General features: G+C 42.2%; 1 long non-coding RNA gene across 2 annotated transcripts in view; it reads left to right on the top strand.

Annotated features, from left to right (window-relative positions):
• Window positions 1–1,328: 1,328 nt before the first annotated feature.
• Window positions 1,329–27,321, top strand: part of LOC121485166 — a 43,214-nt gene continuing 17,221 nt past the window's right edge. The window contains exons 1-3 of one of the 2 annotated variants that reach the window (XR_005986224.1): window positions 1,329–1,458; window positions 5,931–5,988; window positions 16,606–16,719. This is a non-coding gene — a long non-coding RNA (uncharacterized LOC121485166). Of the gene's footprint in view, window positions 1,459–5,930; window positions 5,989–16,605; window positions 16,720–27,321 lie in introns of those variants that run through there. The other variant, XR_005986223.1, reaches the window with a different exon arrangement.

The raw sequence follows: 27,321 nt of genomic DNA, 5'->3' as shown, positions 1-27,321 counted from the left end.
AGCTTAAACTTTTTTTTGTTGTTGTTAGAAGAAAAAGAAAGCAATGTGATTCTTTGGCAGATACTCACATTATTTTCCCAGTAATCTGATAAAATCCATCCCTCCATCCCCTAAAAGCAAATCTTGAGCTAAACTTTCAGCTTGTTTTTTTGGGAAGGGGCTTAAACAAATGCACTCATTTTGGGGGGAACAGATCTCTCTCTAGGCAAGGCAGGCTGGGCTGCATTCCTGCATTTCTTATGCTGCAGAGGGAAAAGTTCACGAATGTAAGGGATTGCTTTTCTAAAGTTATCTGCGAAGGGAAAGGAATAATTACGTCTGTGTGATTCAGACCTGGGCACCATCCAGGTCCCCCCAATTAGCTGTAAGAACAGTGCCTTCTATTGTGTCTTGGAGAATTTCAAGGAAATTTGCTTTTCTGATCACTGTAAATGACAGCACAGTCCAACCAGCTTCTCGGAGTCTTGAAGCAGAAGGGTCATATGATGACAGAGACATTAAGAGAAGAACAATTGCTGTAGCATTTCAATTCCAGGGGGTAAAGAGGGACCAGTGATGTAACATTTTATATTTTCCTAGGAAAAAAAATCAGAAACTTCTTCATTATGAGGGGTGATGGAATATAGATATTTTCCATACCTGCACAGATGGTGGGAGTTATAAAACGTGTTTTCTTTTTCTTCTTTCTTTCTTTCTTTTCTTTCTTTCCTTTCTTCCTTTTTCTTTCTTTCTTCATTCAACCTTGTTTTTCAGCATAACTTGTGTTTCTGAAGTCACACTGGACTGGGGGTAAAATTAAGGTGAAAATAAGTCACAAAGGAAGCTCTGTCTCTATAAACTCTGCAAACTCCAGATTCTCACACTCTTCCTTCCACATGGTGCTGGGAGTCCTTCTGGAGGCACCTTACATGTGCTTCTTGGGTGCCATGTGGCATCTGCCATTTCCTGCCTCTCCAGGTGTGGTCCACAAGGACTACCACATTGTGTTTTCTCTGATGACCTTGATACCTGGTGCTGACGCTCTAGGGTCTGTGTTGAGGGCATCAGTCCTGATGTCCTCACCTGTTATGATACCACTGCCAATTAGGTTGCCTGCTGATGGGGTGAGGCTTGGCAAAGCTCATGCCATGACCCTGATGGCTCTTGCTCAATGTGCTCAGCTCCGCACAGAGGTTGTGCTGGGAAAGCCATTGCTCAATGTGGCTCTGTCTGTGCTCTCAAAGTCCTGTGGAGATATCTGTCAGTGTTTCTTTCCTTTTAACAAACCTGTTTGAATTGAGGACCTGTGGCATGAGTCCTGGATGACCGGCAGGGTAATCTGAGTGACAGGCATATATTTTTTTCCCAAACAGCCTCCCTCTCTTTCCTGGCTTGTTCTCCTGGAATGGACCTCACAGTGAATAACCTGTGGCTCCTTCATCCCTCACGTGCATTGCCTCTGTTCTCAGATGTGCCCAGGTATGCCTTGGTCTTTGGGTGAATACAACTGAAAAAAAGCACAGCTACATGTGTTTGACTTCGTTCCATGCAGGGTGAAAATATGCGAACCAAGAGTTGAGCGTTTTGCAAATCTGTCCAACACACTGATCAGAACGTGGACTTTGCTTTGCCTCTATGGGCAAGGATAAGCCTTTGTTTGTGTGTGTGGGTGTGTAGCAGGTGAAAATTCTAGAGCCTACTTTAGTACTTTTTTTTGGGCAATAACTCCCAAATCTATGACTCCAGTCTGGATCTTTCCTCTGTGCTTCTGATTCTCATCTTCCCAGAATCTCCTCCTGGGATCCCTGTTTCCATCAATGGATCAACCAGCTTCCAAACCAGAATCATCCTTACATCCTCTCACTCCCACACAACCAAAAACTCAATTGTAAAATTAAACACTAAACCTCTGACAGTTCTAATATGAGCAGAGAAGGACAGGAGAGTGGGGATTGTGAGTCCTGTATTTTTCTCTAGAAAAAAATATAATATACTGGAGATAATACCTAATAATTGAAACATTGAATTAATACTCCTTGTCCTAATAGGAAGAAAAGGTTTCCATTAACAAATGTTACAGTTTTGGACCTATCAAAATTCTTTTTCTGTCATTTACTAATATCTCTAGTAGTCAAAATAATGGAAGGCTTTAACTTGGACATATTCAAGACATGGAAAAAGGAACATACTGTCCTAAAAGTGAGCATAGTTGGAGAGCACATATTTGGGGAATCTGCTGCAGGTGTGTATATTGTCCCCTTAAGCGCAGGGTGAGAAAATCATCTTGTATAATTGTTTTTAAAATGGTGGCTTTCCTCTGCATTTAAACTCAGAACATTTTATGAGATTTACTTTTTTAAAAATTAAAGATCTTATTTATTTATTTGAGAGAGAGAGAGAGAGAGAGAGAGAGAGAGAGAGAACAAGCAGAGGGAGCAGCAGGCAGAAGGAGAGGGAGAAGCAGACTCCCTGCCAAGCGGATAGCTCAACATGGAGCTCTATCCCAGGATCCTGGGATCAAAGCCAGATGCTTAACTGACTGAGCCCCCCAGGTGCTACCATTTTATGGGATTTAAAAGCAACAGATGACCCATTTGTGAATGCCCTTTAAGAAACCATTCAAGATAGAAGTTGAATCTGTGTGCTGGTTGCTGTCTTGATCGGTTGGAGGGAAGTGTCCAAGACATCACAGGTTCCCTGGAGTCCTGGACAGTAGAGTTGAGGCCTCACAATCAAATGGTCTCCATGTTTTCTGTGACTGGAGGCCAAGGCTGATGTGATGGGCTCTATCTTCTCTGAACATTTGGCTTAGTGTAGAATCGAGTGGTGGGGTGAATCCATTGAGGAAAACCTTGCCTCACCAGAACCTGTGAATTAATAGTTTAACTAGTTGAACACTGAATTCAACCAGTTAGACATGTAACCAAAACTACTTCCAAACTTCTGCTGCAAACACTGATGGTTCTCTGCAAGGATAGTTTTGTGTGAGCACAGATGGCTTTATGAAGATTCAGATATCTTGGGATTCATGAAGGAGCTACTCTAGAATAAGTAAAAAGGCACTTGAAAATGTTTGGAAGTTCTTTACTCACATGAAAATGGAGCCTTGGGTCCTAAACCAGATATTGTATTATGACTCATGCCATGATTGAATTACAGCTATAATTTCCCCAAAGCAAATCATCCTGAGAATGCAGTAAGGAGTTTCCCTTGCTGCAGCAATATTAATTTGCTGAAGGGCTAGTGAGGTTTAATCTACAACAAGACATTAGCACAAAACTTAGTCAAGTCAGCAGCAAAGAGAGGCCAAGGAACCTCAGGTATTAGTTTTCCCACCTAATGGCTATATGATTTTAGACAATTGATTTAAGATGCCTCCACCACTTTTAAAAATTTATTCACTTATTTCAGACGGAGAGAGTGAGAGAGAGACAGTGTGAATGGGGAGAGGAGCGGAGGGAAAGGGAGAGTCTCAAGCACACTCTCTACTCAGCACAGAGCCCAGGGTGGAGCTTCATCTCATGACCCCGAGATCATGACCTGAGCTGAAATGAAGAGTCGGACTTAATGGACTGAGCCACCCAGGAGACGCTCCCCTACTTTTAAAAAAAGAATATCTCTCCATTTATTTAGATTTTATTTCTTTCTACACTGTCTCATAGTGTTCTGTACATAGATTTGTATGTATTTTGCTAGATTTATAACTATTCAATTTTTGAGTTTGATAGTAAATGGTTATTTCAAAAAATTCAATTCTACTGGCTCATTCCTGATACGTGAGAAATGTGTCGACTTTTGAGTACTGACATTGTACTTTGCTTTTTGTTGTCTCCATCCACCATCTTCAAGATATGGGGAACTGCGTTCTGTTTCCATCATATTTTCCCCCCATGGTCCTGCAGATCTCTCTTTTTTCTTTTTATCTTTTTTCTTAATTTTTTTATTGTGGTAAAAATACTAAACATATGTATTCTCTTAATAAATTTTTAAGTGCACAGTCCAGTGTTGTTAATTATAGAGCAATGTTACAGCAGATCTTATTCATCTTGCAACTGAAACTTTATACAGTATAGTTGAACAGCAAAGATCTGGACATTCTAAACTTCAATTCTTTTTCCAGTATCCATGAAGTTTATTGGAACACAGCATCACCTATTAATTCACATATTATCTGTGGCTGTTTTTGTACTGCAGTGCAGATTCCCCTCCCCCCCCAGCTTTATTGAGATATAGTAGACATATAACATTGTGTAAGTTTAGGAGTACAGTGATGATTTGATACATGTATATATTGTGAAATGATTGCTACAATAAGTTAGCTAACACCTCTATCAACTCCCATAATTACCTTTTTTTTTAAATGATGAGAACATTTAAGATCTATTTTCTTTTATTTATTTATTTTTTTACATTTTTTAAAATTTAAATTTAAGATCTATTTTCTTAGTAACTTTCAAGTATATAACACAGTATTGTTAAGTGTAGTCACTATGCTATATGTCAGATCCCTGGGGCTTATTCATCTTATAGCTTTAAGTTTTGATTAACGTCTCCCCTCCTCCAAGCCCCTGGCAACCTTCTTTCTACTCTTTGATTCTGTGAGTTTGACTGTTTTAGATTCCACATACAAGTAGGGTCTAATAGTATTTGATTTTCTCTAACTTATTGCTCTTTGTACAATGCCCTTGAGGCTCACCCATATTGTCGCAAATGGCAGATTTCCTTCTTTTTAATGACTGAAAAATATTCCATTGTGTATATGCCACAACTTTTTTATCCATTCTTCTCTGGATGGACACTAGTCTGGGCTAGTGTGCATTATACTGCAATGAATATGGGGTACAGATTTTACTTCAAGATAGAGACTTCATTTCTTTTGGATAAATACCCAGAAGTGGGATTTCCAGATCATATGGTAGTTCAATTATTATTATTATTTTAAAAAGATTTATTTATGTAAGAGAGAGAGAGTGCTAGCATATATAAGCAGGGGGAAGGGTAGAGGGAGAGGGAGACAAGCAGACTCTCCACTGAGCACAGAGCCTGATGTGGGGCTCAATCCCAGGACCACAAGATCATGATCTGAGCCAAAACCAAGCATTGGGTGCTTAATCGACAGAACCACCTCCAAATTTTTAATTTTTTGAGGAGACTCCATACTTTTTCTTTAGCGGCTGTAGCAGTTTACATTCTTACCAATGGTGTATAAGGTGAAGCTTAGTATTTCTTATCTGTGAAACAGAACAAATAATATCTATCTGGATTGTTGAGGCTACACTTAACATAATGCTCGTGAAATACTAACAGATTTCTATGCTTCCTGTGTATAGAGAAGCTATTATCAATTCTGCATATCCCTGAATATGAGAACAGTATGAGTGGAGTTGTTGGAGTGTTTGGCCCTGGAGCTAGCACTTACAGGTTGCTCTCTGAGTATTGACATGCCATTCTCTCCCACTACTGTGAATTCCGTAGGCTGGGCCCTGTTGGTCCTTGACACCTACTAGGCACTTGATGCATGTTCAGATCTCTTAACTTCAGAGCTGCTTACATGTTTTCAGAAACAATTTGAAGAAGTCTAGATACCAGACTTTTTTTCCCCTCCCTTCATTGACTGAAAAGTAAGGTATGCATTATCTGTGGACATATGGCCTGAGGGAGATTTTGGTAAAGCAACTAACTAGAATTGTACTATTAAATGTCAAACTTGCTACCCATTAGCATGAGTCTAAGATTGATGTTTTACGGGAGAATTCTTATGTTATTTTTTTTAAAGAGTTTTCTTTGAAAATATTTTAACAATTTACCCTGAGCATAGTTTGGGTTTAGTCCACTTATTGCCCTGGGTTTTTTCTCTAGTGGTGAATGGTTTTGTTGACCAAAATTCGCTAGTTCCATATCAAATCTACAATATGAGATTGTTGAGTGTGATTTTTTCTTTTTCTTTCTAGGCTAAATTGGAACCTTATGGACATCGAACCTAGAAACATATGCTGATGTGATTTATAGGTAGAAAACCTCTTTTCATATTATTAACAAAATCACTATTGTGTTCTACTCTTTGTTCTCTGGGGATGAATCTTAGGAAATCACTTCCTGCCATTCAGATACCTTAGAGCTCCAACTGCCTGAAGCTTAACAACAGATTCAACAGAAAATATGATTAAAAAATCCAGCAGGTTATGATGACAGGAAAAATGTTTCCCATTTCTCCTGATAGGGTGGGGAGGGGACAGGAAGGAAAGGAGAGAATTTTAGAATCCGGTTCTTCCATGTCTGAGAAGAGACAGTTCAGATTAATTACAAGGGCCCTGAATAAGAAACAGAACAATATTCTCTGTGGAGCATCATATTAGCCAGCCACAAACATTTGGTACTCATCCCCCAGGCGCAGAGAGAAGTTTAGACAGGTCTGGAAAAAAAAAATCAGGCCAAACATGTCTTTAAAAATGAAAATTGGAAATAAAACTCATTGTGCTCACACAGCTCCTCTTCAGACCTATGAGCCCTCTCTGTAGTTGAGTCTATCACTTTAACAACCCTGGGAGGTTCAAGGTTTCCTAAGTACATGTGTCTCTACTATCTCCCCCCACCCCCTATAGAACATATTTTTCCAATTTACTTTACAAAGAGATTTAGGTCTTCCCTGTTGTGCTTTATTCACCTATAACAAGGGGGATCATGAATATGTTTCCATCTCCAGGGGGAACATTCTCTCACGTTGCATTTCCAGGATTGCTGTCCAGATGTGAAAGGTTAAGTTACTTTTTAAATTTTCTTCAGAACAGGGAATCCCATAATGGAATATATTAAGCTATTCATGCAATGCCAGGTTAGTCAGGGTGCCTTTTGTTAGGATAAACAAGAACACTTCGGAGCTTTGCCTTTTTTCTGGAGCTTTCCATCCCAGCCACTGTGATAGAGAAAAGGCTGAGAATTTGGAGGAGATTTGAGAAGAGTAGAGGACTGATTCAGATTTGTTACTTTCCAATTCCTGAGCACTCAGTTTTTATGAGCTTTTTGCTTCCGATGAGTCTTAATCCTGGGAAGGCAGCCCCCAAATCTGGCTCCCAAGCCATTGGTGTGTTGCTGGGACCAGCAGCATGTGTGGGTCAAGATCAATGAGAATTTCTTTTGATGGGGGCACCTGGATGGCTAAGTAGTTGAGCGCCTGCCTTGGGCTCAGGTCGTGATCCCAGGGTCCTGGGATCGAGTCCCGCATCGGGCTCACTGCAGGGAGCCTGCTTCTCCCTCTGCCTGTATCTCTGCCTCTCTCTTTGTGTCTCTCATGAATAAATAAATAAAATCTTTTTAAAAATTTTCTTTTGAATGAAACTCACAGTGGCTCGATCCAGGCTATGAATTAGATGATGCTGGCTTTTTTCCTTTGAAGAACTGACTGCATCTTTACGTCAGTTAGAAAATAATCCATTTTTGCAAAGGGAAAGACTCTGAAGGGAAAGGAGAGGTCAGGGAAAGCCCAAAGTCCCTCCCTGTGTTGATCCTGCCCCTAAAAGGGGGATTGCTAGGCCGGCCCATCCAGAGCACAATTGGACTCTTTATATTCCTTCTGCTTCTATTTCCCTCCTCATTATTGCTTCCTGAAACTTAAAAAAAAAAAGTGGTGGGGGGGATATTCGTGGTTCTTGGGCTTGAATCTTAGAAACACCTCAGGCGGTGTAGGGAAAAGAGATTAAGAAACTAGACAGTCTGCACAAGACACCTCAAAAACCCTGAGCTACGTATTGCGTTAAACACATGTTTGAGGGAAACATAATTTGGAACCAGTGGATTTGGCCCTTGAATACTGGGCAGGTACTTCCTGAATGTTTTGTGCCAAGTTCTTAACTTTTCTAAATTTCAGGCTAATTAGTAAAATGGGAATAATTGGATCTTCCTCACAGGTGGTTGCAAGGACCCCGTGAAATATATGACATTGAACCATAGGAAGCTGCCAGTATTCAATTGTTTTTGACCTTCGCCGACATCTCTCTTACTCCTAAACCATCCTAGCCACCCAGGTGTTCCAGGGGCAAACTCTAAAGTACACACCAATTTTAGTTATAATAAAGTGAAAAGTTACTTTTTCCTCTCCTGTGTGGGAGAAGTGGAACTTTCTTAGGGAGCAACTAAAGAATAATATGACAGGAGGGTGTGTGCAGAATTTAAAGGGAAAAGATGAAGAAGATAATAATAAGTGAGATGAATTTTTATCTGTTGGACAACCTTTCACCACTTTAATGTGGAACGGGAATTAGGTGGCTCTGTTTAATCAACTGATTTAATGAGCTGTGGGTATGCGAAATATTCACACCATTCCTTGTTAATAGTTTCGAAAGTCCATTTATTTAATATCAAGACTGGCTTGATATTAAATAAACTATTGTATTTTTCAAAGGGTGAAACATTTCCTAGTCAAGCCCCTCCATCAAAATCCTCCGATTTAATAATATAGTTAATAAGGTCACTTGAAATTTGGATGATATTCACGCATTGCATAAAGGAAAAGCAACTTGATGTTACAGGTCATCTGGAATAGGTGATCCATTTAATATTTATTTATTTATTAATTAAAAGATTTATTTAATTTATTTATTAATGAGAGATATGGAGAGGGTGAGGGGGAGGGAGAGAGAGAGAGAGAGAGAGAGAGAGAGAGGCAGAGACACAGGCAGAGGGAGAAGCAGGCTCCATGCAGGGAGCCCGACGTGGGACTCCATCTCCGGTCTCCAGGATCACACTCTGGACCGGAGGCGGTGCTAAACCGCTGAGCCACCCGGGCTGCCCTAATATTTATTTTAAGAAAAAAACAAAGAGATACAATAACACTAGCATTTTTTTTGAGGTGACTATAATTCAAGGTACAGTGAGGCTTAGTAAATAAACAGGGTAATGAGGGTGAGTATCACACTTGATATATTTTCTTCTTATGTAGTTGAGATGTTAATATAGAAAACATATGTATAAAGCATATGTGTATATATATATATATATATATATATATATATATATATATAAAGCAGACTGATGTTCTGAAGCTAGAGTTGATAGTTTAGGTTTAAATCCTTGAATAAAGATTGTGATAAAGTGGAAGATTTGAAACAGTGCTAATTCCCTACCTCAAGGGAAAAAGATCAATTAGGAAGAATTAGTATTTTCCATGATCCTATAATCATGTGGCTTTGTGTAAAAAATCAAATGAGGATATTTGCATTGAAATTCTCAGACATGAGTTTTTGTTTTGGGTTTGGCAATGAATTTTGCAGTGGGTTAAACAATTTGCCTTTATATTTTCATGGATAAAGATGCTTCATTAAGTATTTGGGTGGTTTTTTTCCCTCTTTTTCCTTGGGTAGAGGGTTTCCATATGTGCAGAATGTACATGTATGTTGACTATCTGGATGCTTTGAGGGGTCTGTAAGATAACTTAAAAACACTGAAGAGGTCTCTATCTGCTCTATACTATTTTAATTCTCAACCATGAGAGATATTTCAAAACCCAGGAAAGATTTTTGTTTTTGGTTAGGAAAAGACCTGACTTGTGCAGAAGTGTGCTAAGTGATCAGTCTTACTGTGGGGGCAAACCCCAGTGGAAACCAAGACCCAAAGTGGCCCACCAACACAAGTGTGAACATGTGTTCGGGCCTGTGTATGGCCCCCATGGAGAGGTGACATGTGTATATGGACTTTGTCAGGGACAAGGAAGGAAGGAGAAGAAGGTCTCTGTCTCAGCATAATGATCATCAGCACCTCTTTCAGAACTTGTGTTCAGAACTGCATTAGTATGGATGATAAATTATATGGCCTCTGCAGGAGGAGCTCAAATATACCAGAACTGCATCTGTGTCCTCAGGAGGGTACCGGGGCTGTAGGAACATTTATCATCTCCAAGTTTTTGTGGTTGTTGGTGATCTCTTTCTGTTTGTCCAAAGTATTTTGCAGCCTGATCTTAGGGCTGGTGAACCTGTCTTCAGGGTCAGCAGAGAGGTGGGTGGGAAAGATACGGGACAGACTGCCAGTGCTTGGGAAGAAGAGCAGCAAAGAATGGAGCTGGTGGCGGTCTTGGGAGGTACCCAGGACTGAGTTTTACTGACAGACCCACAGGCTCTCCCAACAATGTTCTACTGGGTCGTTGGGTCATGATGATAGCATTTCAGAATTGGGAGTGGTCTAAGAGGTTAATCTGGTTTCTCCTTTTGCCTCAAGTAGACATAGGCTGCCATTTGGATGGCCTATAGAATCTTGTTTTGGTATGTCACTGTACCAGGTTTCCTCCTGGGTGTGCAGCAGCAGATTCACCCGGAGAGTCAAAGCTGCCTTGGTAGTAGATGTTTTGAAGAAATTGGTACAAGCGGTTATTTTTAAATAACTGAACACACAGTTAGAAATGGAAATGAGTCACTGAAGAATGGATAGCAAATAGTAGATGATGTGGTTCTGGGCTATTGTCTGATCCTGCCTCAGTGTGAATTAGTAAAGGTGTGGTAAAGGGAAATGTCTTCTTGATAGTTTCTGGATTCTCTTCTTGATTGGCACATTCTCCTGTGACTCTTCTTTAACATTGTTCCAGGTCCAGTTTCTCTTATTCTTGAGACCTACTCGGTTCTACTTCAGCCACTTACAGCCCAGTGAAGGTTCATGCCTTCACAGTGTCGAGAGCCTTACCTGCCCAGAAATCACCATCCCTACTGCCACCAAGGAGCCCCCATGCATGATGCCAATCAGCAGGAGGAGACCCTATTCCTGGAGACCTGATTGATGACACCCACAGGAGTCTCTCAGTTCCTCTGGAGCTGCCTAGATGTTAGGGAACCAGAAGATGGAGGTTGGGTAACCCCCCCTCCTTTGCGATGACTTTGTTGGGGCTCCTTCTTTCCTTGAGAGGCTCCCTTAGACATCTTTCATTATTGTGTTTATTCAGCAAATGTGTATATATATATATACATATATATATATATATATATTTTAAAGATTTTATTTGAGAGAGAGTGTACATGTGAGTGTGGGGGGCACAGAGAGGGAGAGAGGGAGAGAGGGAATCTCAAGCAGACCTCGTGCCCAACTCAGAGCTGACGTAGGACTTGACCTTACAATGCTCAGACCATGACCTGAGCTGAAACCAAGAGTCAGATGCTTAACTTCCTGAGCCACCCAGGTGCCCCCAGCAAATTAAATGTATCTTGAACACTTCCTATGTGCCAAGATGATGCTAGTTGCAGTTCCTGTGGGCTGTACTAAGAAGTTTGATGAAAGAGTTTTTGTTTTGTTTTTTTAATTTAAAAAATAGTCAGGAAGTGATATGATCTAGTAGCAAGGATTTAAAAAATAGTCTATCCGCTGTATGGAACAGAGACAGCTGCTGGGCAGGCATGGAAGCAGAAAGACCATCTAGGGGCTGCCTTGAGGCCATCCGTGGGGGCTGGAGCAGGGGTGGTATGGGTCAGGATGGGGAAGGGTGGGTGGATTTATACTACAGTTTAGAGATAGAAAGGATACAGTTTGGCAGTGGATTAAATAAAGGAGATGAATGAAGAAGGAATTAACAATGACTCCTAGGTTTGTGACATGTGTGAATGGGCAGTTACGTACTAAGATGAGGAAGATGGCAGGGGTGGTAGGGTCATGGGAGGATTACCAGTTCTGTGAGGTAAATGGACTCATGGACTTGAGGGCATGTTATAAATTCACTTCTGAGGAATTCTTTTTTCAGCTGAACAATTCTACTTAACAAGATAAATTTATTTTAGTATGTCCATACTGGATCATGGTTGACCATTGTGTAAAGAAAGTCATTAAAAAAATATATCTCCCTCTTTAATTCTGTGGCTTTCTGCCAATGTTACTTCCTTACTCATTAAGGAGTTCTGCTCTCATGGTATGTCTTTGGCTCATTCAATTTAAACAACACATTTTGTTTAACTTTTTGTACTTGTGAACTAAACTTGATCTTTTATCACTACCAGTTGTATGTCTTCCAGATCCCACAGTCTTATTTTTCAGTACATAGCCACTGATCATGGTTATAATTACATTTTTTCCATTTTAAATGGTTATTTTCCTTTGTTCAACAGAGAAAAAGTGCAGAACCAGAGACAAAGATCTTTAGTGTAAGCAAGTTGAGGGATGTCTTTCTGGAGGGACTAAAGGAATAATTCAGGGGGAAAATTGCTCTGGAAAATACCCAATTTCTATTTCTTTAAATATTAGTTGTCAAAGAAATTTCATAAATCATTGGTTAATATTTTAAGACAAATATAGAATTAGATAAAAATGTTTTCCTCAAAAATATCCCAGCTGTTCCCAACAGAACCTCAGAGTCTCACTTCCAATCAGAATCTGGGTTGAACAATAGTCATTTTAGGACAGATGTTCCCCAGTGCCAAGATTTTTGTGGCTGGAAAAGTCAAGAGAGAAATGTAGACCAGCTTTATTGTGCTTGGTCAGTAATTTTCAGTACTTGTTAGGTAATCACAGTGGAAGATAACAGCAGAATTGGGCTTTAGAGTATCCTCACAAATAATCATTTGTAATTTAATCTTAGAATTTCCTCTGGACCCCAGTCAATTTTCATGAATTTATATTTTTCTGGTTTTCTGTGGGTATGGCTTGCTTGTCCAAGCTTTGTATTTTTGATAAGTTCCCATTTTTAGCATCAATAAACAAGGGGCACCTGAGTGATTCAGTCACTTAAGCATCCAACTCCTGGTTTCTGCTCATATCGTGATCTTAAGGTCATGAGATTGAGCCTCACATGGAGCCCTGCATGGAGCCCAGGACTAGGCTCGGCATCTGGCTTCGAGTCTCCTTGAGATACTCTCCTTCTGCCTCTCCCTTGCCCTCCATCCCTCCCCCTGCCCATGCTCTCTCTCTCAAATAAATAAATGAAGTTTTAAAAAAATTAAAGAACAAATCAGAATTTTATTGAGGTTGAAACTGTCCTGGTGAGGCTTATATTTAAGAATGAAAATAAGCACTTGGTTGGAAGTTCAGCCTTCCGTGACCGCGCCCCCCCAAATCCCCCACACTGCTTTCTTTCCCATTTTTAGTTGGAAAGCAGAGTGGCAATAGTTTTTGTTAGATGGATTATTAATGTTTCCTTTTGACATAAGCTTGGTGTTTGGAACATAGAGCCAAGATCTTTGCTTTTGGTTTGAAATTTACTCTGTGATCAGTGGTTCATATCTAGACTTTGGGATTCTGAGTTTTAAAATGAGGATAGAGGGATGCCTAGATGGCTCAGTGGTTCAGCATCTACCTTCAGCTGAGGTCATGATCCTGGGGTCCTGGGATCAAGTCCCACATCGGGCTCCCTGGAGGGAGCCTGCTTCTCCCTCTGCCTATGTCTCTGCCTCTCTCTGTGTGTCTCTCATGAATAAATAAATAAAATCTTAAAAAAAAATAAAATGAGAATAGTAATTCCTTTCTGCCCTGGGGTAGGGTGGGGGACTGTCATGAAGCCTCATGAATTTGTAATTTGTAGTATGCTTTGGAGAATAAAAAACTTCATAGAAATAATAAACATTGCTAGGACTACAACCTCTGTGTTTGTAAGCAAACTATTACAACAAGTGAAGCCGTGTACACGTCACAAGTTAAGTGAACACTTGGCTTTGTTTCAGTCAATTTAATACATGTAGATAGCTGAAACACGTACTTCATTACATAAGTAATGTAATTTTTTTTTTTTTCTGGAGGAGGAGGTACTCTTGAATAAACCAGTTTCTTTTCTTTCAGATGAACTGAAAGACTGTTAAATCTTTTATTTTGTAGATGCAACTTCTACTAGGGATTTAGTTGGTTTATTTTTAATTTTTTTAAAAACTAAGTAGGCTCCCCATCCAACATGGGGACTTGAACTCATGACCCTGAGATCAAGAGTCACGTGCTTTACCCACTGAACCAGCTAGGCACCCCTGTTTTTGTGTTTTTAAACAAAATAGCCACTTCTACTGACAGTGTTAAGCATTGGCAAGGATTAGGGCTGTCAGAAAAACACAATAAAATTTGAATTTCGGATAAGTAAGGCATAACGTTTTAGTGTAGGCACGTCCCGTGCAGCAATGGAGTGGAGAAGTGAATTGTGTTTTCTTACAATAGAGCAATAAGAAAGGGACAGCAGTGAGAATAAACAAACTGCAACTGTTTGCAGCAACTGGGATAAGTTTCAGACGTAATACTGAAGGAATGCAATAGTCACAGAGTGTGTACTGTATCATCCCATTTATATGGAATTTAAAGAGAGATAAAACTAAATTATGGGATTAGGTCAGTCTTGTAGTTACTCTTGGAAAGCTGTGACTGGGTCAGGTAGGAGGGGGCCCTGGAAGTGCTGGTTGTGTTCTATTTCTTGATTTGAGTGCTTCATTTTATGAAAATTCATTGAGGGGGGCACTTGGGTGGGTCAGTTGGTTGAGGGTCCGATTCTTGCTCTCAGCTCAGGTCTTGGGCTCAAGGTCATGAGTTTAAGCCCTGCTTTGGACTCCACACTGGGCGTGGGCCTACTTAACAATGCATAGCTTTAAAAGAAATTCATTGAGGTGTTATGATCTATGCAATTTTCTTATGCATGTTGTATCTGAAGATAATTTATAAGAAAGGAGGAAAGTAGTATACTTTAACATACTTTAGCATATTCCCTTTTTAAAAAAAGATTTTATTTATTTATTAGATAGAGCGCAAGAGAGCACAGAGGGAGAGGGAGAAGCAGGCTCCCTGCTTAGCAAAGAGCCCGATGTGGGACTTGACCCCAGGAGCCTGAGATCATGACCTGAGCAGAAGGCAGATGCTTAACTGACTGAGCCACCCAGGCACCCTGACAGATTTCTTACCTTTAGAAAGTTTCAAGAAAGAAATTTGAGAAAGTAAATAACTTGACAAATATTCATGTAATTGTTCATGTATTACTATAGATGCCTATTTATTCCATGAAATTAAGATAGCTATTTCAGGTTAAGGTAACATTTAATATGTTCCTTTATTGGAAGATGACACTAATAGTCACCATTTCTAGAAAAGCAATTTTTATAAAAGGTAAGAAAGTGTTGTTCTACAATGTTCTAAATCAGATGGCTGCTGTTTCTGGGAATAAGTCAGGTAGAATGGAACAATTAAAGTCATATGTAGGCTTCGGGAGCGCCTGGGTGACTCAGTCAGTTAAGCATCTGCCTTCGGCTCAGGCCATGATCCCAGGGTCCTGGGATCAAGCCCCACATCGGGCTCCCTGCTTGAAGGGAGTCTGCTTTCTCCTTTCCTCTTTTCCCCTTCTCATGTTCTTTCTCTCTCTCAAATTAATAAAAAAAATATTTTTTTCAAAAATGAAATCATACGTAGGCCTCCAAAATGGATTCGGCTGTGAATCTCACTAAGATGGTCACTAGCCACCTTGGCAGTCCACCTCTGTGAGCCTCATTTTTTCACCCATAAAATAGGCACAGTAACACCTTAATGCTTTAAAGATGTTGCTGTGTATAATAAAGACAACAACACTGAAACATGGAGTGTAATCAATAAAACATGGAGTGTAATTTCTGTTGTGAGGAAAGTACTCAATACAACAAGCAGGGGATGAAGAAAACCAACAAGTCAACAGCTTGTTTAGGTCTGAAATCCTTATTGGCAATTTTAGCTAGAGATATCATTCTATGGTGGATCGAGTAGAGGCTATGTTTTACAAACAGGGCAGGAGAATAGAACATTAATTTGCTGGTGCCAAGCTAGGAACGTATTCACGCAGTGCGGTAAACCAACGCCTTGTTCGTAGTGGGCTGGAGCTCGGACGGAGAGCCTTGCTTTTGGTATTGAATTCCGTGAAATAAAAAGAACCAGACCGAAGTGGTACCTTGACTATCGGATGGGCCTGTCATGGACAGGACTGTCCCTGGGTGACCTTGCCTTTGCTCTTTCAAGTTTCTTGTTTCTGATCATCTCAAGATCTGCCTTTTGGATGAGCCTGCATGCAGGACGGTGCCTGTATGTGCATCGATGTTACATGGTGTGAGGACAGGATAGTCAAAGGTGGGGTGCACCCTGGTAGCAGAGCTGCAGTGCTGTGCAAGACAGGAGTGGTGGGTGGCTTTGTAAAGGAGTTTTTATCCTCACCCTGGTGGCCAGGACATTGGCCACACCATGAGTTTCAGCTGTCTCAGAAATAAAGCACAAAACTGTTGTTTAAAACCAGCAGTTCTGGGACCCCTGGGTGGCTCAGTTTGTTAAGCATCTGACTCTTGTTTTCAGCTCAGGTCATGATCTCAATCTTGAGATTAAGCCCCACGTCGGGCTCCCCATTCAGCAGGGAATCTGCTTTGAGATTCTCTCTCTCTCCCTCCCTCTGCTCCCCCCGCCCCCCTGCCCTGTGTGCTCTCTCTCTAAAATAAATAAATCTTTAAAAACCCCAAACAAACCAGTGGTTCCTCAGTGGTTGTAGAACGAGGACGCCTTTTAAACACCAGGCATCTCAATGGACCCCACATGATTGTGATTGTGCCCGTACTTTGGATCTCAGTTGCTTGAGAAGACGCAAAGTGGCACAGAGATACAGTCAATTCAGCGACACGTTTATGAATGTGTATTTTAGCAGTAATAAGCATTGAAAAAACGAGCATGGCATATTGTCTGCTTTGTCTACAGATGATATGGGGTGCACCTGTGAACGTGGGGTGCCTCGCACTGCCTCCAGGGTCCCCTCAAGGGTCTTCGTTGTTGGAGGCACAGCCCTAAGCTCACTGTGGGAAGCACCTCTGGTGGCCAGACATCACCCACGAAGTACTTCACCGAGGGAACCCTCTGGCGCATCATCTCAGGCTAAGCAAGTCATCATTTGCAAAGTGGGACTTGAAGCTCACTCGCTGGGGTTGCTGTGAGGAGTGACAGGCCAGGGGCCTAGAATAGTCAGGCACAAAATGCAAGCTCAGGAAATGTTCGCTCCCTCTAGTGGCTTTAATTGTCTTTTCAAAATGTAAATGAGATCATTTTGCTTTTCTACTTAAGTCTCTTCAAAGGGTGTGGCTTTGACTTTGAAGAGACATAAGTAGGAAAGCAAAACGGATCGCGTTTACATTTTGAAAAGACAAAATTAAGTCAAAGTTAGGGACGCCTGGGTGGTTCAGTGGTTAAGGTCTGCCTTCGGCTCAGGTCGTGATCCTGGCGTTTCAGGATCCAGTACAGAGTCCACATCGGGGTCCCCACAGGGAGCCTGCTTCTCCCTCTGCCTATGTCTCTGCCTCTCTCTCTGTGTCTCTCATGAATAAATAAAATCTTTTTTTTTTTTTTTTTTAAAGTCAAAGTCAAAGCCACCGGCTCTGGCCTTCCTCACCAAACCCTGCCCTCTGGGGCCTTCGTACCTCTGTGGCCTGAGTGCTTTCCTGCAGGAGAAGCTTCTGTGTCCAGGAGCAGCCCCTGGAGCTTCGGGCTTTGTTTTCCCTTGTGGTGTCCTCAGAGAGGCTGTGTCTGAGGCCCGCTCTCCTGAGCACCCCGCCCTGTCCTCTGCCCGCGCTGGTTTCCGTTATAGCATATTTCACCATTTCTAAAAATTACCTAAGTCACTCACTCACTCACCAGCTTTCCTGTGTCTTTTCTGTCTCCATCAGGACAGGGACTGGCCTGCCCTGCTCACGTCTGCTTACGGTGCTTCTCAGGGCTTGGCACCGAGTAGAGGATTGAAGTGTATGTGTTCAGTGACTGATGGTGTCTGGCACACAGTAGGTGCTTAGTAAGTGGTAGCTAATTGTTTTACGGAAGGAGTATCCTACCCAACAACTGGGTGTGGTAACCATGTCCAGATACTGTCAGTTTTCACTGAAAAATGTGGATATTAAACCCTATTACTCTGGTTCCTCTCCACTATAGAAATATAGAAATATAACTACACCCCACTCCCACAGTATGCCCAAGTTCTTTCTGAGAGTCTCTCATGTTGCTGTTGTCATGTGTCGTGTATGTGTGTGTGTGTGTGTGTGTGTGTGTGTGTGCTTAGAGCACTAACTGGCACATGGCAGGCACTACGTGATGTTAGCGATCATCATCACCATCGCCAATATTAACATGTGTTGGGATTAAATTCCTCACTCCTTCTCTCTAGTCTTCTTGGCATGCCTCCCTATGTCTCCCTCAATGGCATGGCCATCTTTGGCGAAAGGGCAGTGGGGCTTCCTCCTTCCTTTGGCTGATGTTATTTATTTATTTTTAAAAAGATTTTATTTATTTATTCATGACAGACATAGAGATATGCAGAGATACAGGCAGAGGGAGAAGCAGGCTCCCTGCAGGGAGCCCGATGTGGGACTCAATCCCAGGACCCCAGTATCACGCCCTGAGCCAAAGGCAGACGCTCAACCACTGAGCCACCCAGGCGTCCCCCTGGTTGATGTTATTACCACTCCTCTACCCTTAGGGGGATGATGCTGCCATCCTGAGGACTCCACCTCAAGTGGAGGGTTTTCCTTACACTTCCCTCAGAGCAGAGGCCAGATCACAAGTTTTACCAGGTCCTTCTGTGACCCAGGAATAACTGACATGAGGCCCAGCAGCCTAAGTGACTTGTGTAGCTCCCAGGAGTGCCTCTCCTGGAAGCCCAGGGACCCCGATTCTTCTTGGGTCTTTCTCAGCTGCCCCATTTCACCTCCACCCTCAGGACATGTTTGAGGGAGACAAAAAGAGAGAATTCAGTTTCTCTCACTCAGGAAAGCCAGAAAGCCTCTGAGTCACAACTCTGACTCAATTCTGTGTAACAATTGACATTTCCAAATCAAGGCTTAACTTCCTCTCCTAAAAGCGCTGAGTTAAATTAGAGGGTTTTTTCCCCCTCCTCTAACAATCATTGGGAGTTTTCTTGATTTGTACTGATGTAACCAAAGGGCATATATATATATATATATATATATATTTTTTTTTTTTTCCCCCTAAAATAAGGTAACAATTGTCTGGAAGGTGAGTCCAATCTTTCTTTGAGGAGACAGAAAACTGCTTTTAAACACTGGCCAATGCTCTCCTTGTCCTTCCTCTATGAGCTTCAGGCCATCATTGCCTGAACAGAAGGACCATGTCACACACTCTTGTCCCCTTCAAAGAAACAAGCATCCTGCCTCCCTACGATAGGTGTGTAGCAGTCAGGATTGCTTTGGGCATGCTGCAGTAACGAACATCTCCAAAATGTTAGTGGCCAAAATCACAAAGGTTTCTTTCTCACTGGCATTGCATGTTCGGGGGAAGTGGCTGTGCTCCTGACATTGTCTCAGAGACCCAGGATGGCTAAGCAGCCACCATTTTGAATTGTAGCCACTGTGTCAAAGGGATGGGGAACTCTGAGTCTTACATCCACAGTTCAGTGTTTCCTCCTGGAAGTGGCACATGTCATTTCTGCTGTTTACCTACTGACCAGAACAAGGCACATGGCCCAACCCTACTAGTTGGGAGCCCAGAAGTGCAATTGTCCCTCAAGACACTGGGGAAGAGCTGGCTGCTTTGATGAACAGCACCAGTGCTTCTCATGACATTCTGAATAAATATTTGGTGACTGATTTCAATTCTTTCCTCAGAAAGAGCTCATGGATCTTCTTATTTCCATTTGGATTCTCTTTCATTTCTCTTCTTGAAGACTTAGAGATAAAAAATAAGGCCTATCACATAGTATCAAGAATGCATTTTATTTTTCAACCTGCTATTCTCTTTCACCTTATTTTTCCTTGTGTTACTTCATCCATTCCTGGGACTTTTGGTGTGTTCTGTCCTCTTCTAACTTTGACATGACTCTGAAAATGTGAAATTGGAACTGACCAATACTGGGAAAAAGCATTCAACTTGGCTCCGTTTCTGGGTCCTGCCTTGTGTCACACTTTTTTTTTCCTTCCCCAATATTCATATATCAGTGTTACCAGATTTCTGGGCATTCCTGAGAGAGCCTCACATCTTTCCTTCCCTTTCCTCCTGAACTTCCAACTCCAGAATCTCTTCGACCACATAAAGGGAATTGTGCTGTGAAAATCACAATGCTGACTGCAGTCAAGTCTCTCTTCCAGGAAAAAGAAAGTAGATTTCACCAAACCAAACCAAACAAAACAAACAAAAAAAACTTTGCTGCAAGATGGTTCTAGGTGCTTCCCATATTTTGTTTGTTCAGATGCAATGTCCATGTTGTAGAGTTTAGTAACCATGGTGGTGGTATAAGCCAAAGCTGTAATAATGTGAATTATCTACTCAAGTCCTGGAAATAGTAGCTGCTAAAAGCAATTATACAAAACCAGCTTCTTCCAAGTGAAAAAGTTGCATAATTTTTAAAAAACAGAGACATTGCTTATAATCAGACTCTTTAAAAATGTTGGTGTATATTTAGCAGATTTCAACTTTCCCATGATGAGGTAGTTCACTCTGAGGTAAAACAGATAGATGTGTTTATCCAAACATGGGGATAGCCTTACTTCTGAGCCCTTCCCTTAGAGCCATCTATAGAGATATACACAGCTATAGAAGTGTCTTTGCAACAGGAAAATGCAATGGAAAATAAACCAGACCATGCTCTGCATTGAAAGCAAATGATGTGATATATTGTAGGGCAGGCAATTTTAAACACTTCTGTTAGGTCAGGCTAATTTTCTAGTCTAAGATCAGAATGCAAACATGGCTAAGCTAATGTATGTGGATTTCTATACAAAACATATGTGAATAATATTATTTTTGGGAAGATTATGGGCAGGCCCTTTCTTGTAAATATAATTATTTAGGATTACGGTTCAATTCCTGGCAGTGTCTGTGAAGCTTAAAAGCTTTCCAGGGAATGGAAGTTTTTGCTCTCTGTATGTCATAGCTCCATTTGACCGAGAATAACAGGACACGAAGCAAGCAGGGTTGTTTTTTTTCCCTGCCAGGTGCGAGGTGCTCCTGTAACATGAGCAGCAGACTCCTTCCCAGGAAGGAAAAAGTGATCAAAAATGGAAAAAAAAAAAAAAAAAAAGATTCAAGTGAGACAAAAAATGGAATAGAACAAGCTTTTACAAACATAGTTGTCCACCCCTTATCTGCAGTTTCTTTCTCTCTTTTTTAAAAAAATAGTTTATTTATTTGAGAGAGAGAGAGTGATAGAGGTAGAGACAACACAAGCAGAGAGGAGGGGCAGAGGGAGAGGAAGAAGCAGACTCCTTGCTGAGCAGGGAACCTGATGTGGGGCTTGATTCCAGGACCCTGAGATCATGGCCCGAGCCTTGATCCTAGGAACCTTGAGATCATGACCTGAGTCAAAGGCAGCTGCTTACCCCACTGAGCCACCCAGGTGCCCCTTATTTGCAGTTCCTATTTCCATTTCTATTTCAGTTACTTGCAGTCGGCCAGGGTCTGGAAGCAGATGGTCCCCCTTCTAAGGTATAATCAAAACGTCCGTAGTAGCCCGATGCCTTGTCGCAACGCCTACGTGATTCACCTCGCTTCATCCTATTGTGCAGGCATTTTATCCTCTCACATCATCACAAGAAGGGTGAGTACAGTATAAGATATTTAGGAAGAGAGAGAGAGAAAGACCACAATCACATATTTATATATTTATAATCGGTCCACTTTTTTTTTTACTGGTTATTGTTTATCTCTTACTGTGTCTCATTTTTAAATTAAATGATCATAAGAATGTATGTATAGGAAACAAATAGTATATATAAGGTTCGGTATTATTTATGGTTTCAGGCACCCCCACCCCCCCGGGGGATAAGGGGAGGATAACCGTTTGCCTCCATCCCACAAGGTGGCGGTAAAGACATGCCTAAGTAGCCCTCAGCCAGTGAGAAGCATGACGCCCCTAAGGGCGCAGTAGTATTTCAGAGGAATTGATGCTATTGAAACCAGAGCAGAAACATTTGAAGCCCGGGTGAGTGTTGTCTGTGAGAAGCTCCCTCTGCAACCCCCTTCCTTAGCTCTCAGGAGGGAAATGAAGGAAAAAAAAAAAAAAAAGAAGTGTGGCTTGACTCCATACCAGGAGTTTCTGTCCCCTAGAAACGGGACTTCAAGCTGGAGACCAAATCATACTTTCCCCCTGCTACAGTCTCGAGCTTTCCTGGAACTGAGATAATAAGCAAGCCATCTATTGGCTTTCAAGGCTGAAAATACAGTCTACAGCTGAACTGGGAACTGGACAAAAAGTTTAGACCAAAAGTACTGTGCTTTGAGCAAGAGGTCATAGAATGACCCAGTGACACTGACATTAGTTTGCTTAGATTTTTTTTCTTACCTAGAAAGATAAAATCATCTGCAACTCGGAAGTAGCAATATTAAAATAGTTAAATTAGAACCTCTTGGGGTGCCTGTGTGGCTTAAGTATCGACTCTTGATTTTGGCTCAGGTCATGATCTCAGGGTCATGAGATCAAGCCTTGGGCTCTGCATGGAGCATGGAGTCTGCTTGAGATGCCCCCTCCCTCTCTCCCTCTGCCCCTCCTCCTGCTTGCGTGTCCTCTCTCTAAATAAATAAAGTCTCACACACACAGGAAAAAAAGAACTTCATCACTCTTGTTTTCTGATTCCATTTGCACTGGAGAAAGACATGTGAGATTTAGGTTAGATAAAGTAAGTTTCTAAACACGGGAATTGAAGAGCCTTTTCTGCAGGTCTAGCCAAATTGGATGATTTAATAAGAATTATTCAAGGCCTTGCTAATCCTAATCTGAATCCGCATCTCTCCCCTGAAGGGAAGGATCAGGCACTTGGAAGCACATGTTGGGCCACTTGGCACAAGGGCAACAAATACTGGTTGAGCAATCACTGTTGAATTCAGGCCCTGAAACTCAAGAATGAGAAAGGCACATAGTCTGCCCTCAAGGATGGGAGGCAGATATTTTCTTTTCCATCTTTTTCCAAAAATTGGTTAGTAGCCTTGTTTATGAGCTTTGTTTCCATATAAAACTTGGGAGGACATTTGAGGAAGAATTGATCTGAAGTTTCTGTTGGGCCTCGAATAGGCGTCTAGCTGTAGCTGGTGCTCCACTAGGTCTTTCTCATGACCATGGCATGACTAGTGAAAGAAGAGCTTCCATTAATTTTCCTTGGCAAGGGCTACAAAATGGGTTAATTTTCCTCTCTGGCCAGAGGATGATCCATAGCTACTAAGCAGCATTCTCTTGGGACAAAGGGAGGAAATGAAATCTAATATTTACTATAAACATCATGTTCTTTGAGGACTTTCTTTCTAGTGAGCTCAGTCTGCTCTTAAAACAAGGCACAGACACAGAGAAGCATATTGTCTCCATTTGACAGATGGGGAGACTGAGGCAATGGCAAATTAGGAAATTCACCCATTCTCATGTCATCTGTCATCAATAGAGCTAGTTGTAGGGTCTGACGGCCTGTTGACATCTGACCATATGTCATATCTTCTGCCCAGAGCCTCTGTTTGACTAGAAAATGCTTTTTTTGTGCCTTAGGGAAAGGGAGGCCCTTTGGGCAAATGCACCCCCGTGGGTGCCTGGCATGGCAAAAGGGTCACAGGCTGCATTTCAGTTCCTTCTCACCTCTTTGGTTGGGTGCCCTTGTGCAGTACACAACCTGCACAACTGTGCATCATCCCTGTCTCCATTATCACCTCATACTTGGAAATCAGACTCATACACGATCTGGTGAGAAAACTGAGCTTTGGAAAAGCCGGAATAGCAGATCTGCCATATGGCAGGTGTATAGTGTTTGTTTGATGATTGGGTTAGGTAGGCCATTCCATCGTGTGATCACCCTGCACTATTGCTCCCCTGTGGCCACGGAGCTCCCTAAGAAGGCACATGTGGGGCAGAGATAGAGGCCGGGGGGCAGGTACAGTTCTCAGTTATGTGCACCTTCTTCCTAAGCATGTTACTTCCTTTGGAAGTACTTGCTCCCAACCTCCATGAATGAGGGGAATAAAACCACTAACCCCACCTGTTACTTCTTCGGGGTTGGCCACACACCTATAAACAGGTGGGCACCCTGTATGCAGGTCCCGGACGAGGAAACCAACAGCTCTCCCTCTGCCAGCCCCTCAGAGTCTCGGGTGAGAGGGGTGGACCGGGGCCATCTGTGGCTTCTCTCAGAGGCTGAGATTTACAAATGCCCTGGACCATTGGGTGGGAAGCCATTGGGGGGCAGCCTGGGGGGGGGTCGCCCCTCCCCGGCCTGATCAGGGATGAGTTAGAGAAAATGGACTCTTGTGTTCAAGGGCTTGAAAAGCACCTGTCTGCACTTTCGGATGGAGCGGAGAGAGAATCAAGACTGAGAGCTTGCCCAGTTTTAGTAAAAACCAGTGAGAAACTCTGAGGAGCACTGTCCTCTCTGGCTCCTGTGTCTCCTGCTGCAGGGAGCTTGCTCGGCTGGGCGGGTGGATGAGGCTGTCTAGCCCCACCTAGAGCTGCTGATAGAGCCCAGCTTGGTCCAGGAAGGACCCTGGTCCAGGGTGCCGGAGACATAGGCCCAGAGAACTCCTCTTCGTAGGTGCCAGGCTTGGGCCATTTTATCTATCCTCAGCTGTTTTCCCAACGCAACTGTAAAAGTGAAATTATCCTGCCTTGGAAAAGAGACTCCCTTCTGCCTCCTCCAGCAGAGTCCAGGCACCAGGCTGAGTTCCTTTCCCTTTCGAGTCTCAATTCCCCCAAGTTATCTTTCTGGGGGCAGCTCAAGGATTAAATCTGGATGGATCCTTTACGTTCTTAGACAACCAGGATTTGTCAGTCATTTTGATTTCTATGTTTTGAATGAAATGAAAAAAAATTAATTCCAGCAGAGTTAACATTTAAATGAATTTTTAAAAATGGGCTGCCATTACTTAATTTCTTAGTTGTTTATGTATTAATAATTTTTTTTTGTGGGAGGGGGGAGGCAATTGAACAAGTAATGAGAGGATTGTTTGAAGAAACCTTATACCAGCAGCCGAGTGGTGAGCATGACCCCCTCGGCTGTGGCTTCTGAGGTCAGACACACAGAGCTTTTACTCCATGTTTGATTTATCCACTGGTCAATAGGTTCCTGCTGCTGATGTTACAGTTGTCCTGTGACAATATGATGCTGAGGCCCTGAGAGAGGCCGGGCCATACAAGAGTGTCTTTAGATGATGAGATTCACTCATGGGGCAGCTGCCAGGGGAGCAGATAAAGACCATCTGGGAGGGGCTCTCTGTTGGGAAATGTGTTTCTTAAATCTGTCCTTTGCCTTGTGAACTACAGACTCACATGGCCAGGGCAATGTTCCCGAGTAGGAATTATTTCTTTATCTTCCATTGGAGTAACATTTCTGTTTTCTGTTTCATTTTGAAGTAACCTCTTTAAGTATAATTCTGGCTGGTGTTCCTTCAGGAGCAATGATGGGAAAGATTACTTACTAATTACCAGCTTTCAAGCCTTCTGCTTTGCATCAGCTCCTGAGAAATTAGCACTTGAGCTGTGGTCAGTTGACATAATGACCCATTAGGCTGAAGGTTCTCCACATAAAAGCAACACCACATGGTATATATGTTTTGCTAGAAACTTTCTTTTCTGACAGAAAATGGATCAACTTTTGAGGTTCCTACCCATTTGTTTGTTGTTGTTGTTCTGAATTAAAAAAAAGAATCTGCATGAACCCAGCTTTTAGCATTGGTGTCAGGCACACAGAAAGACCTCAAACAGCAGAGTTAATAAAAGAATGAATGGAATGATCATGAGTGCTTTTGAGTACATTTGAGTATCTTACTGTATGGGGCTTGTGCCTTGTTGTCCAGTCTCATCAAAACCACAGGTAGCTTCAAAATGTGAACATGTTGGGGCACCTGGGTGGTTCAGCGGTTGAACATCTGTCTTGAGTTCAGGTTGTGATGCCGGGATCCTGGGATCAAGTCCCACATCGGGATTCCTGCAGGGAGCCTGTTTCTCCCTCTCCCTAGGTCTCTGCCTCTCTCTCTCTACTCTCTCTCCGTGTGTGTGTGTCTCATGAATAAATAAATACGATTTTTTTTTTAAAGCTAACATGTTTGGGCTTCACTGATTTGGGGCAATTATTGAGCCACAAAAATGCTCCTGATGACATAAGTTTCCAGTGGCCAGGGCATTTCCACAGTCATCTCTTCCTTTGTTTACCTATCAAAAGGCATAGAGATCACAAACCATGTGTACTGGAGAATTCTCTTCTTGTCTCATGAAATCCAGGGAGGAATAATGTAGAAGGGTAAGGGTCACACAGTGTGGTATTTTGTGTTAGACCCATTTTCTGGTTCTTGCTGGGTCAGCTCTGCTTTCTCTCTGGCCCGGGCATGTGGGCCAGTGCGTATCCATACAGGCGCCTACAGACATAGGGCTCTAACGTCTACCAAGCATGGATGTAAATCACCAAACTCATCATGTCACAGGATCAAACGTTTGCTCCAGTTAGGGGTCTAGCCTCCAAAAATGACAGTCACACCACAAATGCTAAGTGTCGAGCCCTGTGTTCACACTCACACTAGTGGCATTCCTTCTTGACGACTGTCCCGTCCCTGGTTTGTGTTTCCTTGTCACCACTAATTCAGTAACTGTAGCAGCTTGTTTGACCTCTGCTTTGAAAAGAGATAGTGATTAGAAGGTTATTGTCTGCACATTTTGAAATGTGTGGTGAACCATTCAGCACAGAGGTTGTGAGATTCATTCATTCATTTATTTGTTATTCTGAATGCCAAGCACAGCGCCTGGCAGGCAGGAAGCAATCAGTCCATGTGAACGAGTGACAGAGAAAGGACGGGACATTATACTGAGTTTTTGGACAACATGCCAAAGCCTTGAGCAGTTTGTAACGCATACAAATGTCTATGGTTTAACGCCAGGCACAATTTTAAATGCTTTGCCTATCTCGGCAGATTCAATCCTCCTAACAGCCCCCAGAGGTGCTTTTCACTGTCACCCAAGCTTATAGACGGGGAAACTAGTCACATGCAAGTTGGCTAAATCAGTAAGTAGCACGACTGAGGTATGAACTCAGGCGAATGTTCTGTGGCCAGAGACTGTGCCTTTTATCACCGTCTCGCACTGCCTTTCCTCTTTAGATGCTGCTCACATTCTTGGGCCCTAGGAGAAGGAGCATACATAAAATAAATTCATTAAAAAAATGCACAAAAAAACCCAAACCAGATAGTCTCTTTCCTTCAAGTCTATTCCAGATTTGACACAAATATTTGGGATTTAGTTTAGGAGTTAGGAAGGATAAGTAGAATCCAGCTCACACACCAAAGTACTGGAATCTTATCTCGGCTGATTTCTTATCTCATATTTCATGTTGCACATAAAATACCTCTGGACTTCTTTGTCCTCAGAAACCCACACAAAGGGCACTTGATTTAATGACGTCAAGTGATCAATCTCTGTACAGTAGTCTTATCACGAGTGCTATGAAAGTATTTTTATTGTGC

Source organism: Vulpes lagopus, chromosome 2 (assembly GCF_018345385.1).
Source record: "Vulpes lagopus strain Blue_001 chromosome 2, ASM1834538v1, whole genome shotgun sequence".
NCBI classification, from domain to species: Eukaryota; Metazoa; Chordata; class Mammalia; order Carnivora; family Canidae; genus Vulpes; species Vulpes lagopus.
Note: the sequence above shows the minus strand (reverse complement) of the source record. Positions and strands in the feature narration are given on the sequence as shown.